The following is a 14,226-nucleotide window of genomic DNA, read 5'->3' on the forward strand; positions in this document are numbered from 1 at the left end:
TGGAGAATCGTCATGCTGCCAACCCTGGAAGAACACGTCCCACCCCTTGAAGGGAAATGGTGACTGAAAGGCCTTAATGACTTTTCACTGAAGCTTTCCCTTTTTTGGTTTAAAGAAAGTACAGGAAGAAGCTCCCATGTATGCAGCAGCACGTCATCCACCAGAATCTATCTTCCCCTTGTAAGAAGCCATTGGATGACGTGCCCTGCTGTGGACCTTCGCGTTGCAGCCCGTCGTGTTGACCTACCTCATATCCATCTGTCATATCTCCATGTTGTATCCCGAGCCGAGTGTGCGAGTCGTCGTCGTCACAAAGGACCAGCTATGCCAATTTCATCAGAGAGGTGTGGATTTTTTTATGATCCTTGACAGTTGGGAGTGCCTTTCAGCACCATGAGGTGAAAGTGTGCATTTTGTCCCAGAAAGTAGAGGTGAGACCTCGTTTGCATTTTGCCTTAAAGATCTGGGGCTTTTCTCTGGGAAAATGTTTCCTTCTGGGCCTTTTCTAGAGACACCTTTGTCAAATGCCAGTTTAATTAGCATAACAGTTCCCACAATGCTCTGCTCTGGCTCAATGTCCACCTATGCCTAGCCAAAACCTTAATGAGCGCTCATTGGGCATGCATTATCTACCAAAGCAGCCAGAAGTTTAGCTTTGCGCAGTGGCAGTATCATAGCCCATGAGGTGTTAACCGAGGCGTGATTATTGCTAATTGAAAACTATTCCCAATACCCCGCCATGATGACTTGAAAAATAGTCAGCAATGGCAATTTTTGATAGTCTCTTGTGAGACTGGCATGCCTGGTTAAAAACAGATGAATCACCTTAAGTCTTTGAAAGCTTGGCTGCTGTGGGCCATGAAAGAGTGGCAAAGAACTCTGCACATCTACCACGCGTTACTTTCTTCACCTGGCTTGTGTTTTTGTGACGGGTTCGGAAAGTTCTGCACGGGTTTTTTTCATACCAGAGCTCTCCTACAAGCAAGCAATATCCTCGTAAGAGCAAAAGAGCAGGAAGTAGTGCTCATTCTTTGGAGAATCGTCTTGCTGCCAACCCTGGAAGAACACGTCCCTCCCCTTGAAGGGAAATGGTGACTGAAAGGCCTTAATGACTTTTCACTGAAGCTTTCCCTTTTTTGGTTTAAAGAAAGTACAGGAAGAAGCTCCCATGTATGCAGCAGCACGTCATCCACCAGAATCTATCTTCCCCTTGTAAGAAGCCATTGGATGACGTGCCCTGCTGTGGACCTTCGCGTTGCAGCCCGTCGTGTTGACCTACCTCATATCCATCTGTCATATCTCCATGTTGTATCCCGAGCCGAGTGTGCGAGTCGTCGTCGTCACAAAGGACCAGCTATGCCAATTTCATCAGAGAGGTGTGGATTTTTTTATGATCCTTGACAGTTGGGAGTGCCTTTCAGCACCATGAGGTGAAAGTGTGCATTTTGTCCCAGAAAGTAGAGGTGAGACCTCGTTTGCATTTTGCCTTAAAGATCTGGGGCTTTTCTCTGGGAAAATGTTTCCTTCTGGGCCTTTTCTAGAGACACCTTTGTCAAATGCCAGTTTAATTAGCATAACAGTTCCCACAATGCTCTGCTCTGGCTCAATGTCCACCTATGCCTAGCCAAAACCTTAATGAGCGCTCATTGGGCATGCATTATCTACCAAAGCAGCCAGAAGGTTAGCTTTGCGCAGTGGCAGTATCATAGTCCATGAGGTGTTAACCGAGGCGTGATTATTGCTAATTGAAAACTATTCCCAATACCCCGCCATGATGACTTGAAAAATAGTCAGCAATGGCAATTTTCGATAGTCTCTTGTGAGACTGGCATGCCTGGTTAAAAACAGATGAATCACCTTAAGTCTTTGAAAGCTTGGCTGCTGTGGGCCATGAAAGAGTGGCAAAGAACTCTGCACATCTACCACGCGTTACTTTCTTCACCTGGCTTGTGTTTTTGTGACGGGTTCGGAAAGTTCTGCACGGGTTTTTTTCATACCAGAGCTCTCCTACAAGCAAGCAATATCCTCGTAAGAGCAAAAGAGCAGGAAGTAGTGCTCATTCTTTGGAGAATCGTCTTGCTGCCAACCCTGGAAGAACACGTCCCACCCCTTGAAGGGAAATGGTGACTGAAAGGCCTTAATGACTTTTAACTGAAGCTTTCCCTTTTTTGGTTTAAAGAAAGTACAGGAAGAAGCTCCCATGTATGCAGCAGCACGTCATCCACCAGAATCTATCTTCCCCTTGTAAGAAGCCATTGGATGACGTGCCCTGCTGTGGACCTTCGCGTTGCAGCCCGTCGTGTTGACCTACCTCATATCCATCTGTCATATCTCCATGTTGTATCCCGAGCCGAGTGTGCGAGTCGTCGTCGTCACAAAGGACCAGCTATGCCAATTTCATCAGAGAGGTGTGGATTTTTTTATGATCCTAGACAGTTGGGAGTGCCTTTCAGCACCATGAGGTGAAAGTGTGCATTTTGTCCCAGAAAGTAGAGGTGAGACCTCGTTTGCATTTTGCCTTAAAGATCTGGGGCTTTTCTCTGGGAAAATGTTTCCTTCTGGGCCTTTTCTAGAGACACCTTTGTCAAATGCCAGTTTAATTAGCATAACAGTTCCCACAATGCTCTGCTCTGGCTCAATGTCCACCTATGCCTAGCCAAAACCTTAATGAGCGCTCATTGGGCATGCATTATCTACCAAAGCAGCCAGAAGGTTAGCTTTGCGCAGTGGCAGTATCATAGCCCATGAGGTGTTAACCGAGGCGTGATTATTGCTAATTGAAAACTATTCCCAATACCCCGCCATGATGACTTGAAAAATAGTTAGCAATGGCAATTTTTGATAGTCTCTTGTGAGACTGGCATGCCTGGTTAAAAACAGATGAATCACCTTAAGTCTTTGAAAGCTTGGCTGCTGTGGGCCATTAAAGAGTGGCAAAGAACTCTGCACATCTACCACGCGTTACTTTCTTCACCTGGCTTGTGTTTTTGTGACGGGTTCGGAAAGTTCTGCACGGGTTTTTTTCATACCAGAGCTCTCCTACAAGCAATATCCTCGTAAGAGCAAAAGAGCAGGAAGTAGTGCTCATTCTTTGGAGAATCGTCTTGCTGCCAACCCTGGAAGAACACGTCCCTCCCCTTGAAGGGAAATGGTGACTGAAAGGCCTTAATGACTTTTCACTGAAGCTTTCCCTTTTTTGGTTTAAAGAAAGTACAGGAAGAAGCTCCCATGTATGCAGCAGCACGTCATCCACCAGAATCTATCTTCCCCTTGTAAGAAGCCATTGGATGACGTGCCCTGCTGTGGACCTTCGCGTTGCAGCCCGTCGTGTTGACCTACCTCATATCCATCTGTCATATCTCCATGTTGTATCCCGAGCCGAGTGTGCGAGTCGTCGTCGTCACAAAGGACCAGCTATGCCAATTTCATCAGAGAGGTGTGGATTTTTTTATGATCCTTGACAGTTGGGAGTGCCTTTCAGCACCATGAGGTGAAAGTGTGCATTTTGTCCCAGAAAGTAGAGGTGAGACCTCGTTTGCATTTTGCCTTAAAGATCTGGGGCTTTTCTCTGGGAAAATGTTTCCTTCTGGGCCTTTTCTAGAGACACCTTTGTCAAATGCCAGTTTAATTAGCATAACAGTTCCCACAATGCTCTGCTCTGGCTCAATGTCCACCTATGCCTAGCCAAAACCTTAATGAGCGCTCATTGGGCATGCATTATCTACCAAAGCAGCCAGAAGGTTAGCTTTGCGCAGTGGCAGTATCATAGCCCATGAGGTGTTAACCGAGGCGTGATTATTGCTAATTGAAAACTATTCCCAATACCCCGCCATGATGACTTGAAAAATAGTCAACAAGGGCAATTTTTGATAGTCTCTTGTGAGACTGGCATGCCTGGTTAAAAACAGATGAATCACCTTAAGTCTTTGAAAGCTTGGCTGCTGTGGGCCATGAAAGAGTGGCAAAGAACTCTGCACATCTACCACGCGTTACTTTCTTCACCTGGCTTGTGTTTTTGTGACGGGTTCGGAAAGTTCTGCACGGGTTTTTTTCATACCAGAGCTCTCCTACAAGCAATATCCTCGTAAGAGCAAAAGAGCAGGAAGTAGTGCTCATTCTTTGGAGAATCGTCTTGCTGCCAACCCTGGAAGAACACGTCCCTCCCCTTGAAGGGAAATGGTGACTGAAAGGCCTTAATGACTTTTCACTGAAGCTTTCCCTTTTTTGGTTTAAAGAAAGTACAGGAAGAAGCTCCCATGTATGCAGCAGCACGTCATCCACCAGAATCTATCTTCCCCTTGTAAGAAGCCATTGGATGACGTGCCCTGCTGTGGACCTTCGCGTTGCAGCCCGTCGTGTTGACCTACCTCATATCCATCTGTCATATCTCCATGTTGTATCCCGAGCCGAGTGTGCGAGTCGTCGTCGTCACAAAGGACCAGCTATGCCAATTTCATCAGAGAGGTGTGGATTTTTTTATGATCCTTGACAGTTGGGAGTGCCTTTCAGCACCATGAGGTGAAAGTGTGCATTTTGTCCCAGAAAGTAGAGGTGAGACCTCGTTTGCATTTTGCCTTAAAGATCTGGGGCTTTTCTCTGGGAAAATGTTTCCTTCTGGGCCTTTTCTAGAGACACCTTTGTCAAATGCCAGTTTAATTAGCATAACAGTTCCCACAATGCTCTGCTCTGGCTCAATGTCCACCTATGCCTAGCCAAAACCTTAATGAGCGCTCATTGGGCATGCATTATCTACCAAAGCAGCCAGAAGTTTAGCTTTGCGCAGTGGCAGTATCATAGCCCATGAGGTGTTAACCGAGGCGTGATTATTGCTAATTGAAAACTATTCCCAATACCCCGCCATGATGACTTGAAAAATAGTCAGCAATGGCAATTTTTGATAGTCTCTTGTGAGACTGGCATGCCTGGTTAAAAACAGATGAATCACCTTAAGTCTTTGAAAGCTTGGCCGCTGTGGGCCATGAAAGAGTGGCAAAGAACTCTGCACATCTACCACGCGTTACTTTCTTCACCTGGCTTGTGTTTTTGTGACGGGTTCGGAAAGTTCTGCACGGGTTTTTTTCATACCAGAGCTCTCCTACAAGCAAGCAATATCCTCGTAAGAGCAAAAGAGCAGGAAGTAGTGCTCATTCTTTGGAGAATCGTCATGCTGCCAACCCTGGAAGAACACGTCCCACCCCTTGAAGGGAAATGGTGACTGAAAGGCCTTAATGACTTTTCACTGAAGCTTTCCCTTTTTTGGTTTAAAGAAAGTACAGGAAGAAGCTCCCATGTATGCAGCAGCACGTCATCCACCAGAATCTATCTTCCCCTTGTAAGAAGCCATTGGATGACGTGCCCTGCTGTGGACCTTCGCGTTGCAGCCCGTCGTGTTGACCTACCTCATATCCATCTGTCATATCTCCATGTTGTATCCCGAGCCGAGTGTGCGAGTCGTCGTCGTCACAAAGGACCAGCTATGCCAATTTCATCAGAGAGGTGTGGATTTTTTTATGATCCTTGACAGTTGGGAGTGCCTTTCAGCACCATGAGGTGAAAGTGTGCATTTTGTCCCAGAAAGTAGAGGTGAGACCTCGTTTGCATTTTGCCTTAAAGATCTGGGGCTTTTCTCTGGGAAAATGTTTCCTTCTGGGCCTTTTCTAGAGACACCTTTGTCAAATGCCAGTTTAATTAGCATAACAGTTCCCACAATGCTCTGCTCTGGCTCAATGTCCACCTATGCCTAGCCAAAACCTTAATGAGCGCTCATTGGGCATGCATTATCTACCAAAGCAGCCAGAAGTTTAGCTTTGCGCAGTGGCAGTATCATAGCCCATGAGGTGTTAACCGAGGCGTGATTATTGCTAATTGAAAACTATTCCCAATACCCCGCCATGATGACTTGAAAAATAGTCAGCAATGGCAATTTTTGATAGTCTCTTGTGAGACTGGCATGCCTGGTTAAAAACAGATGAATCACCTTAAGTCTTTGAAAGCTTGGCTGCTGTGGGCCATGAAAGAGTGGCAAAGAACTCTGCACATCTACCACGCGTTACTTTCTTCACCTGGCTTGTGTTTTTGTGACGGGTTCGGAAAGTTCTGCACGGGTTTTTTTCATACCAGAGCTCTCCTACAAGCAAGCAATATCCTCGTAAGAGCAAAAGAGCAGGAAGTAGTGCTCATTCTTTGGAGAATCGTCTTGCTGCCAACCCTGGAAGAACACGTCCCTCCCCTTGAAGGGAAATGGTGACTGAAAGGCCTTAATGACTTTTCACTGAAGCTTTCCCTTTTTTGGTTTAAAGAAAGTACAGGAAGAAGCTCCCATGTATGCAGCAGCACGTCATCCACCAGAATCTATCTTCCCCTTGTAAGAAGCCATTGGATGACGTGCCCTGCTGTGGACCTTCGCGTTGCAGCCCGTCGTGTTGACCTACCTCATATCCATCTGTCATATCTCCATGTTGTATCCCGAGCCGAGTGTGCGAGTCGTCGTCGTCACAAAGGACCAGCTATGCCAATTTCATCAGAGAGGTGTGGATTTTTTTATGATCCTTGACAGTTGGGAGTGCCTTTCAGCACCATGAGGTGAAAGTGTGCATTTTGTCCCAGAAAGTAGAGGTGAGACCTCGTTTGCATTTTGCCTTAAAGATCTGGGGCTTTTCTCTGGGAAAATGTTTCCTTCTGGGCCTTTTCTAGAGACACCTTTGTCAAATGCCAGTTTAATTAGCATAACAGTTCCCACAATGCTCTGCTCTGGCTCAATGTCCACCTATGCCTAGCCAAAACCTTAATGAGCGCTCATTGGGCATGCATTATCTACCAAAGCAGCCAGAAGGTTAGCTTTGCGCAGTGGCAGTATCATAGTCCATGAGGTGTTAACCGAGGCGTGATTATTGCTAATTGAAAACTATTCCCAATACCCCGCCATGATGACTTGAAAAATAGTCAGCAATGGCAATTTTCGATAGTCTCTTGTGAGACTGGCATGCCTGGTTAAAAACAGATGAATCACCTTAAGTCTTTGAAAGCTTGGCTGCTGTGGGCCATGAAAGAGTGGCAAAGAACTCTGCACATCTACCACGCGTTACTTTCTTCACCTGGCTTGTGTTTTTGTGACGGGTTCGGAAAGTTCTGCACGGGTTTTTTTCATACCAGAGCTCTCCTACAAGCAAGCAATATCCTCGTAAGAGCAAAAGAGCAGGAAGTAGTGCTCATTCTTTGGAGAATCGTCTTGCTGCCAACCCTGGAAGAACACGTCCCACCCCTTGAAGGGAAATGGTGACTGAAAGGCCTTAATGACTTTTAACTGAAGCTTTCCCTTTTTTGGTTTAAAGAAAGTACAGGAAGAAGCTCCCATGTATGCAGCAGCACGTCATCCACCAGAATCTATCTTCCCCTTGTAAGAAGCCATTGGATGACGTGCCCTGCTGTGGACCTTCGCGTTGCAGCCCGTCGTGTTGACCTACCTCATATCCATCTGTCATATCTCCATGTTGTATCCCGAGCCGAGTGTGCGAGTCGTCGTCGTCACAAAGGACCAGCTATGCCAATTTCATCAGAGAGGTGTGGATTTTTTTATGATCCTTGACAGTTGGGAGTGCCTTTCAGCACCATGAGGTGAAAGTGTGCATTTTGTCCCAGAAAGTAGAGGTGAGACCTCGTTTGCATTTTGCCTTAAAGATCTGGGGCTTTTCTCTGGGAAAATGTTTCCTTCTGGGCCTTTTCTAGAGACACCTTTGTCAAATGCCAGTTTAATTAGCATAACAGTTCCCACAATGCTCTGCTCTGGCTCAATGTCCACCTATGCCTAGCCAAAACCTTAATGAGCGCTCATTGGGCATGCATTATCTACCAAAGCAGCCAGAAGGTTAGCTTTGCGCAGTGGCAGTATCATAGCCCATGAGGTGTTAACCGAGGCGTGATTATTGCTAATTGAAAACTATTCCCAATACCCCGCCATGATGACTTGAAAAATAGTTAGCAATGGCAATTTTTGATAGTCTCTTGTGAGACTGGCATGCCTGGTTAAAAACAGATGAATCACCTTAAGTCTTTGAAAGCTTGGCTGCTGTGGGCCATTAAAGAGTGGCAAAGAACTCTGCACATCTACCACGCGTTACTTTCTTCACCTGGCTTGTGTTTTTGTGACGGGTTCGGAAAGTTCTGCACGGGTTTTTTTCATACCAGAGCTCTCCTACAAGCAATATCCTCGTAAGAGCAAAAGAGCAGGAAGTAGTGCTCATTCTTTGGAGAATCGTCTTGCTGCCAACCCTGGAAGAACACGTCCCTCCCCTTGAAGGGAAATGGTGACTGAAAGGCCTTAATGACTTTTCACTGAAGCTTTCCCTTTTTTGGTTTAAAGAAAGTACAGGAAGAAGCTCCCATGTATGCAGCAGCACGTCATCCACCAGAATCTATCTTCCCCTTGTAAGAAGCCATTGGATGACGTGCCCTGCTGTGGACCTTCGCGTTGCAGCCCGTCGTGTTGACCTACCTCATATCCATCTGTCATATCTCCATGTTGTATCCCGAGCCGAGTGTGCGAGTCGTCGTCGTCACAAAGGACCAGCTATGCCAATTTCATCAGAGAGGTGTGGATTTTTTTATGATCCTTGACAGTTGGGAGTGCCTTTCAGCACCATGAGGTGAAAGTGTGCATTTTGTCCCAGAAAGTAGAGGTGAGACCTCGTTTGCATTTTGCCTTAAAGATCTGGGGCTTTTCTCTGGGAAAATGTTTCCTTCTGGGCCTTTTCTAGAGACACCTTTGTCAAATGCCAGTTTAATTAGCATAACAGTTCCCACAATGCTCTGCTCTGGCTCAATGTCCACCTATGCCTAGCCAAAACCTTAATGAGCGCTCATTGGGCATGCATTATCTACCAAAGCAGCCAGAAGGTTAGCTTTGCGCAGTGGCAGTATCATAGCCCATGAGGTGTTAACCGAGGCGTGATTATTGCTAATTGAAAACTATTCCCAATACCCCGCCATGATGACTTGAAAAATAGTCAACAAGGGCAATTTTTGATAGTCTCTTGTGAGACTGGCATGCCTGGTTAAAAACAGATGAATCACCTTAAGTCTTTGAAAGCTTGGCTGCTGTGGGCCATGAAAGAGTGGCAAAGAACTCTGCACATCTACCACGCGTTACTTTCTTCACCTGGCTTGTGTTTTTGTGACGGGTTCGGAAAGTTCTGCACGGGTTTTTTTCATACCAGAGCTCTCCTACAAGCAAGCAATATCCTCGTAAGAGCAAAAGAGCAGGAAGTAGTGCTCATTCTTTGGAGAATCGTCTTGCTGCCAACCCTGGAAGAACACGTCCCACCCCTTGAAGGGAAATGGTGACTGAAAGGCCTTAATGACTTTTCACTGAAGCTTTCCCTTTTTTGGTTTAAAGAAAGTACAGGAAGAAGCTCCCATGTATGCAGCAGCACGTCATCCACCAGAATCTATCTTCCCCTTGTAAGAAGCCATTGGATGACGTGCCCTGCTGTGGACCTTCGCGTTGCAGCCCGTCGTGTTGACCTACCTCATATCCATCTGTCATATCTCCATGTTGTATCCCGAGCCGAGTGTGCGAGTCGTCGTCGTCACAAAGGACCAGCTATGCCAATTTCATCAGAGAGGTGTGGATTTTTTTATGATCCTTGACAGTTGGGAGTGCCTTTCAGCACCATGAGGTGAAAGTGTGCATTTTGTCCCAGAAAGTAGAGGTGAGACCTCGTTTGCATTTTGCCTTAAAGATCTGGGGCTTTTCTCTGGGAAAATGTTTCCTTCTGGGCCTTTTCTAGAGACACCTTTGTCAAATGCCAGTTTAATTAGCATAACAGTTCCCACAATGCTCTGCTCTGGCTCAATGTCCACCTATGCCTAGCCAAAACCTTAATGAGCGCTCATTGGGCATGCATTATCTACCAAAGCAGCCAGAAGGTTAGCTTTGCGCAGTGGCAGTATCATAGTCCATGAGGTGTTAACCGAGGCGTGATTATTGCTAATTGAAAACTATTCCCAATACCCCGCCATGATGACTTGAAAAATAGTCAGCAATGGCAATTTTCGATAGTCTCTTGTGAGACTGGCATGCCTGGTTAAAAACAGATGAATCACCTTAAGTCTTTGAAAGCTTGGCTGCTGTGGGCCATGAAAGAGTGGCAAAGAACTCTGCACATCTACCACGCGTTACTTTCTTCACCTGGCTTGTGTTTTTGTGACGGGTTCGGAAAGTTCTGCACGGGTTTTTTTCATACCAGAGCTCTCCTACAAGCAAGCAATATCCTCGTAAGAGCAAAAGAGCAGGAAGTAGTGCTCATTCTTTGGAGAATCGTCTTGCTGCCAACCCTGGAAGAACACGTCCCACCCCTTGAAGGGAAATGGTGACTGAAAGGCCTTAATGACTTTTAACTGAAGCTTTCCCTTTTTTGGTTTAAAGAAAGTACAGGAAGAAGCTCCCATGTATGCAGCAGCACGTCATCCACCAGAATCTATCTTCCCCTTGTAAGAAGCCATTGGATGACGTGCCCTGCTGTGGACCTTCGCGTTGCAGCCCGTCGTGTTGACCTACCTCATATCCATCTGTCATATCTCCATGTTGTATCCCGAGCCGAGTGTGCGAGTCGTCGTCGTCACAAAGGACCAGCTATGCCAATTTCATCAGAGAGGTGTGGATTTTTTTATGATCCTAGACAGTTGGGAGTGCCTTTCAGCACCATGAGGTGAAAGTGTGCATTTTGTCCCAGAAAGTAGAGGTGAGACCTCGTTTGCATTTTGCCTTAAAGATCTGGGGCTTTTCTCTGGGAAAATGTTTCCTTCTGGGCCTTTTCTAGAGACACCTTTGTCAAATGCCAGTTTAATTAGCATAACAGTTCCCACAATGCTCTGCTCTGGCTCAATGTCCACCTATGCCTAGCCAAAACCTTAATGAGCGCTCATTGGGCATGCATTATCTACCAAAGCAGCCAGAAGGTTAGCTTTGCGCAGTGGCAGTATCATAGCCCATGAGGTGTTAACCGAGGCGTGATTATTGCTAATTGAAAACTATTCCCAATACCCCGCCATGATGACTTGAAAAATAGTTAGCAATGGCAATTTTTGATAGTCTCTTGTGAGACTGGCATGCCTGGTTAAAAACAGATGAATCACCTTAAGTCTTTGAAAGCTTGGCTGCTGTGGGCCATTAAAGAGTGGCAAAGAACTCTGCACATCTACCACGCGTTACTTTCTTCACCTGGCTTGTGTTTTTGTGACGGGTTCGGAAAGTTCTGCACGGGTTTTTTTCATACCAGAGCTCTCCTACAAGCAATATCCTCGTAAGAGCAAAAGAGCAGGAAGTAGTGCTCATTCTTTGGAGAATCGTCTTGCTGCCAACCCTGGAAGAACACGTCCCTCCCCTTGAAGGGAAATGGTGACTGAAAGGCCTTAATGACTTTTCACTGAAGCTTTCCCTTTTTTGGTTTAAAGAAAGTACAGGAAGAAGCTCCCATGTATGCAGCAGCACGTCATCCACCAGAATCTATCTTCCCCTTGTAAGAAGCCATTGGATGACGTGCCCTGCTGTGGACCTTCGCGTTGCAGCCCGTCGTGTTGACCTACCTCATATCCATCTGTCATATCTCCATGTTGTATCCCGAGCCGAGTGTGCGAGTCGTCGTCGTCACAAAGGACCAGCTATGCCAATTTCATCAGAGAGGTGTGGATTTTTTTATGATCCTTGACAGTTGGGAGTGCCTTTCAGCACCATGAGGTGAAAGTGTGCATTTTGTCCCAGAAAGTAGAGGTGAGACCTCGTTTGCATTTTGCCTTAAAGATCTGGGGCTTTTCTCTGGGAAAATGTTTCCTTCTGGGCCTTTTCTAGAGACACCTTTGTCAAATGCCAGTTTAATTAGCATAACAGTTCCCACAATGCTCTGCTCTGGCTCAATGTCCACCTATGCCTAGCCAAAACCTTAATGAGCGCTCATTGGGCATGCATTATCTACCAAAGCAGCCAGAAGGTTAGCTTTGCGCAGTGGCAGTATCATAGCCCATGAGGTGTTAACCGAGGCGTGATTATTGCTAATTGAAAACTATTCCCAATACCCCGCCATGATGACTTGAAAAATAGTCAACAAGGGCAATTTTTGATAGTCTCTTGTGAGACTGGCATGCCTGGTTAAAAACAGATGAATCACCTTAAGTCTTTGAAAGCTTGGCTGCTGTGGGCCATGAAAGAGTGGCAAAGAACTCTGCACATCTACCACGCGTTACTTTCTTCACCTGGCTTGTGTTTTTGTGACGGGTTCGGAAAGTTCTGCACGGGTTTTTTTCATACCAGAGCTCTCCTACAAGCAATATCCTCGTAAGAGCAAAAGAGCAGGAAGTAGTGCTCATTCTTTGGAGAATCGTCTTGCTGCCAACCCTGGAAGAACACGTCCCTCCCCTTGAAGGGAAATGGTGACTGAAAGGCCTTAATGACTTTTCACTGAAGCTTTCCCTTTTTTGGTTTAAAGAAAGTACAGGAAGAAGCTCCCATGTATGCAGCAGCACGTCATCCACCAGAATCTATCTTCCCCTTGTAAGAAGCCATTGGATGACGTGCCCTGCTGTGGACCTTCGCGTTGCAGCCCGTCGTGTTGACCTACCTCATATCCATCTGTCATATCTCCATGTTGTATCCCGAGCCGAGTGTGCGAGTCGTCGTCGTCACAAAGGACCAGCTATGCCAATTTCATCAGAGAGGTGTGGATTTTTTTATGATCCTTGACAGTTGGGAGTGCCTTTCAGCACCATGAGGTGAAAGTGTGCATTTTGTCCCAGAAAGTAGAGGTGAGACCTCGTTTGCATTTTGCCTTAAAGATCTGGGGCTTTTCTCTGGGAAAATGTTTCCTTCTGGGCCTTTTCTAGAGACACCTTTGTCAAATGCCAGTTTAATTAGCATAACAGTTCCCACAATGCTCTGCTCTGGCTCAATGTCCACCTATGCCTAGCCAAAACCTTAATGAGCGCTCATTGGGCATGCATTATCTACCAAAGCAGCCAGAAGTTTAGCTTTGCGCAGTGGCAGTATCATAGCCCATGAGGTGTTAACCGAGGCGTGATTATTGCTAATTGAAAACTATTCCCAATACCCCGCCATGATGACTTGAAAAATAGTCAGCAATGGCAATTTTTGATAGTCTCTTGTGAGACTGGCATGCCTGGTTAAAAACAGATGAATCACCTTAAGTCTTTGAAAGCTTGGCCGCTGTGGGCCATGAAAGAGTGGCAAAGAACTCTGCACATCTACCACGCGTTACTTTCTTCACCTGGCTTGTGTTTTTGTGACGGGTTCGGAAAGTTCTGCACGGGTTTTTTTCATACCAGAGCTCTCCTACAAGCAAGCAATATCCTCGTAAGAGCAAAAGAGCAGGAAGTAGTGCTCATTCTTTGGAGAATCGTCATGCTGCCAACCCTGGAAGAACACGTCCCACCCCTTGAAGGGAAATGGTGACTGAAAGGCCTTAATGACTTTTCACTGAAGCTTTCCCTTTTTTGGTTTAAAGAAAGTACAGGAAGAAGCTCCCATGTATGCAGCAGCACGTCATCCACCAGAATCTATCTTCCCCTTGTAAGAAGCCATTGGATGACGTGCCCTGCTGTGGACCTTCGCGTTGCAGCCCGTCGTGTTGACCTACCTCATATCCATCTGTCATATCTCCATGTTGTATCCCGAGCCGAGTGTGCGAGTCGTCGTCGTCACAAAGGACCAGCTATGCCAATTTCATCAGAGAGGTGTGGATTTTTTTATGATCCTTGACAGTTGGGAGTGCCTTTCAGCACCATGAGGTGAAAGTGTGCATTTTGTCCCAGAAAGTAGAGGTGAGACCTCGTTTGCATTTTGCCTTAAAGATCTGGGGCTTTTCTCTGGGAAAATGTTTCCTTCTGGGCCTTTTCTAGAGACACCTTTGTCAAATGCCAGTTTAATTAGCATAACAGTTCCCACAATGCTCTGCTCTGGCTCAATGTCCACCTATGCCTAGCCAAAACCTTAATGAGCGCTCATTGGGCATGCATTATCTACCAAAGCAGCCAGAAGTTTAGCTTTGCGCAGTGGCAGTATCATAGCCCATGAGGTGTTAACCGAGGCGTGATTATTGCTAATTGAAAACTATTCCCAATACCCCGCCATGATGACTTGAAAAATAGTCAGCAATGGCAATTTTTGATAGTCTCTTGTGAGACTGGCATGCCTGGTTAAAAACAGATGAATCACCTTAA

General features: G+C 46.1%; 14 non-coding genes across 14 annotated transcripts; all 14 read left to right on the forward strand.

The window, feature by feature from the left end:
* Positions 1–651: 651 nt before the first annotated feature.
* On the forward strand, positions 652–793 carry LOC149277714 (U4 spliceosomal RNA). The gene has a single exon (XR_016278898.1). It is a non-coding gene; the product is annotated as a U4 spliceosomal RNA (small nuclear RNA).
* An 890-nt stretch (positions 794–1,683) lies between these two features.
* Positions 1,684–1,825, forward strand: LOC149277715 (U4 spliceosomal RNA). Its single transcript, XR_016278982.1, has one exon. It is a non-coding gene; the product is annotated as a U4 spliceosomal RNA (small nuclear RNA).
* An 890-nt stretch (positions 1,826–2,715) lies between these two features.
* Positions 2,716–2,857, forward strand: LOC149277716 (U4 spliceosomal RNA). Its single transcript, XR_016278900.1, has one exon. It is a non-coding gene; the product is annotated as a U4 spliceosomal RNA (small nuclear RNA).
* An 886-nt stretch (positions 2,858–3,743) lies between these two features.
* On the forward strand, positions 3,744–3,885 carry LOC149277717 (U4 spliceosomal RNA). Its single transcript, XR_016278924.1, has one exon. It is a non-coding gene; the product is annotated as a U4 spliceosomal RNA (small nuclear RNA).
* An 886-nt stretch (positions 3,886–4,771) lies between these two features.
* Positions 4,772–4,913, forward strand: LOC149277718 (U4 spliceosomal RNA). The gene has a single exon (XR_016278910.1). It is a non-coding gene; the product is annotated as a U4 spliceosomal RNA (small nuclear RNA).
* Positions 4,914–5,803: 890 nt separating this feature from the next.
* Positions 5,804–5,945, forward strand: LOC149277719 (U4 spliceosomal RNA). Its single transcript, XR_016278922.1, has one exon. It is a non-coding gene; the product is annotated as a U4 spliceosomal RNA (small nuclear RNA).
* Positions 5,946–6,835: 890 nt separating this feature from the next.
* Positions 6,836–6,977, forward strand: LOC149277720 (U4 spliceosomal RNA). Its single transcript, XR_016278983.1, has one exon. It is a non-coding gene; the product is annotated as a U4 spliceosomal RNA (small nuclear RNA).
* An 890-nt stretch (positions 6,978–7,867) lies between these two features.
* On the forward strand, positions 7,868–8,009 carry LOC149277721 (U4 spliceosomal RNA). The gene has a single exon (XR_016278902.1). It is a non-coding gene; the product is annotated as a U4 spliceosomal RNA (small nuclear RNA).
* Positions 8,010–8,895: 886 nt separating this feature from the next.
* On the forward strand, positions 8,896–9,037 carry LOC149277722 (U4 spliceosomal RNA). The gene has a single exon (XR_016278925.1). It is a non-coding gene; the product is annotated as a U4 spliceosomal RNA (small nuclear RNA).
* An 890-nt stretch (positions 9,038–9,927) lies between these two features.
* On the forward strand, positions 9,928–10,069 carry LOC149277723 (U4 spliceosomal RNA). Its single transcript, XR_016278985.1, has one exon. It is a non-coding gene; the product is annotated as a U4 spliceosomal RNA (small nuclear RNA).
* An 890-nt stretch (positions 10,070–10,959) lies between these two features.
* On the forward strand, positions 10,960–11,101 carry LOC149277724 (U4 spliceosomal RNA). The gene has a single exon (XR_016278903.1). It is a non-coding gene; the product is annotated as a U4 spliceosomal RNA (small nuclear RNA).
* Positions 11,102–11,987: 886 nt separating this feature from the next.
* Positions 11,988–12,129, forward strand: LOC149277725 (U4 spliceosomal RNA). The gene has a single exon (XR_016278926.1). It is a non-coding gene; the product is annotated as a U4 spliceosomal RNA (small nuclear RNA).
* An 886-nt stretch (positions 12,130–13,015) lies between these two features.
* Positions 13,016–13,157, forward strand: LOC149277726 (U4 spliceosomal RNA). The gene has a single exon (XR_016278936.1). It is a non-coding gene; the product is annotated as a U4 spliceosomal RNA (small nuclear RNA).
* Positions 13,158–14,047: 890 nt separating this feature from the next.
* LOC149277727 (U4 spliceosomal RNA) lies at positions 14,048–14,189 on the forward strand. Its single transcript, XR_016278948.1, has one exon. It is a non-coding gene; the product is annotated as a U4 spliceosomal RNA (small nuclear RNA).
* The last annotated feature ends 37 nt before the right edge of the window (positions 14,190–14,226 follow it).

This window comes from Sceloporus occidentalis, unplaced genomic scaffold (genome assembly GCF_023333645.1).
Source record: "Sceloporus occidentalis isolate IW3139 unplaced genomic scaffold, rSceOcc1.0.p SCAF_206, whole genome shotgun sequence".
Taxonomy (NCBI): domain Eukaryota; kingdom Metazoa; phylum Chordata; class Lepidosauria; order Squamata; family Phrynosomatidae; genus Sceloporus; species Sceloporus occidentalis.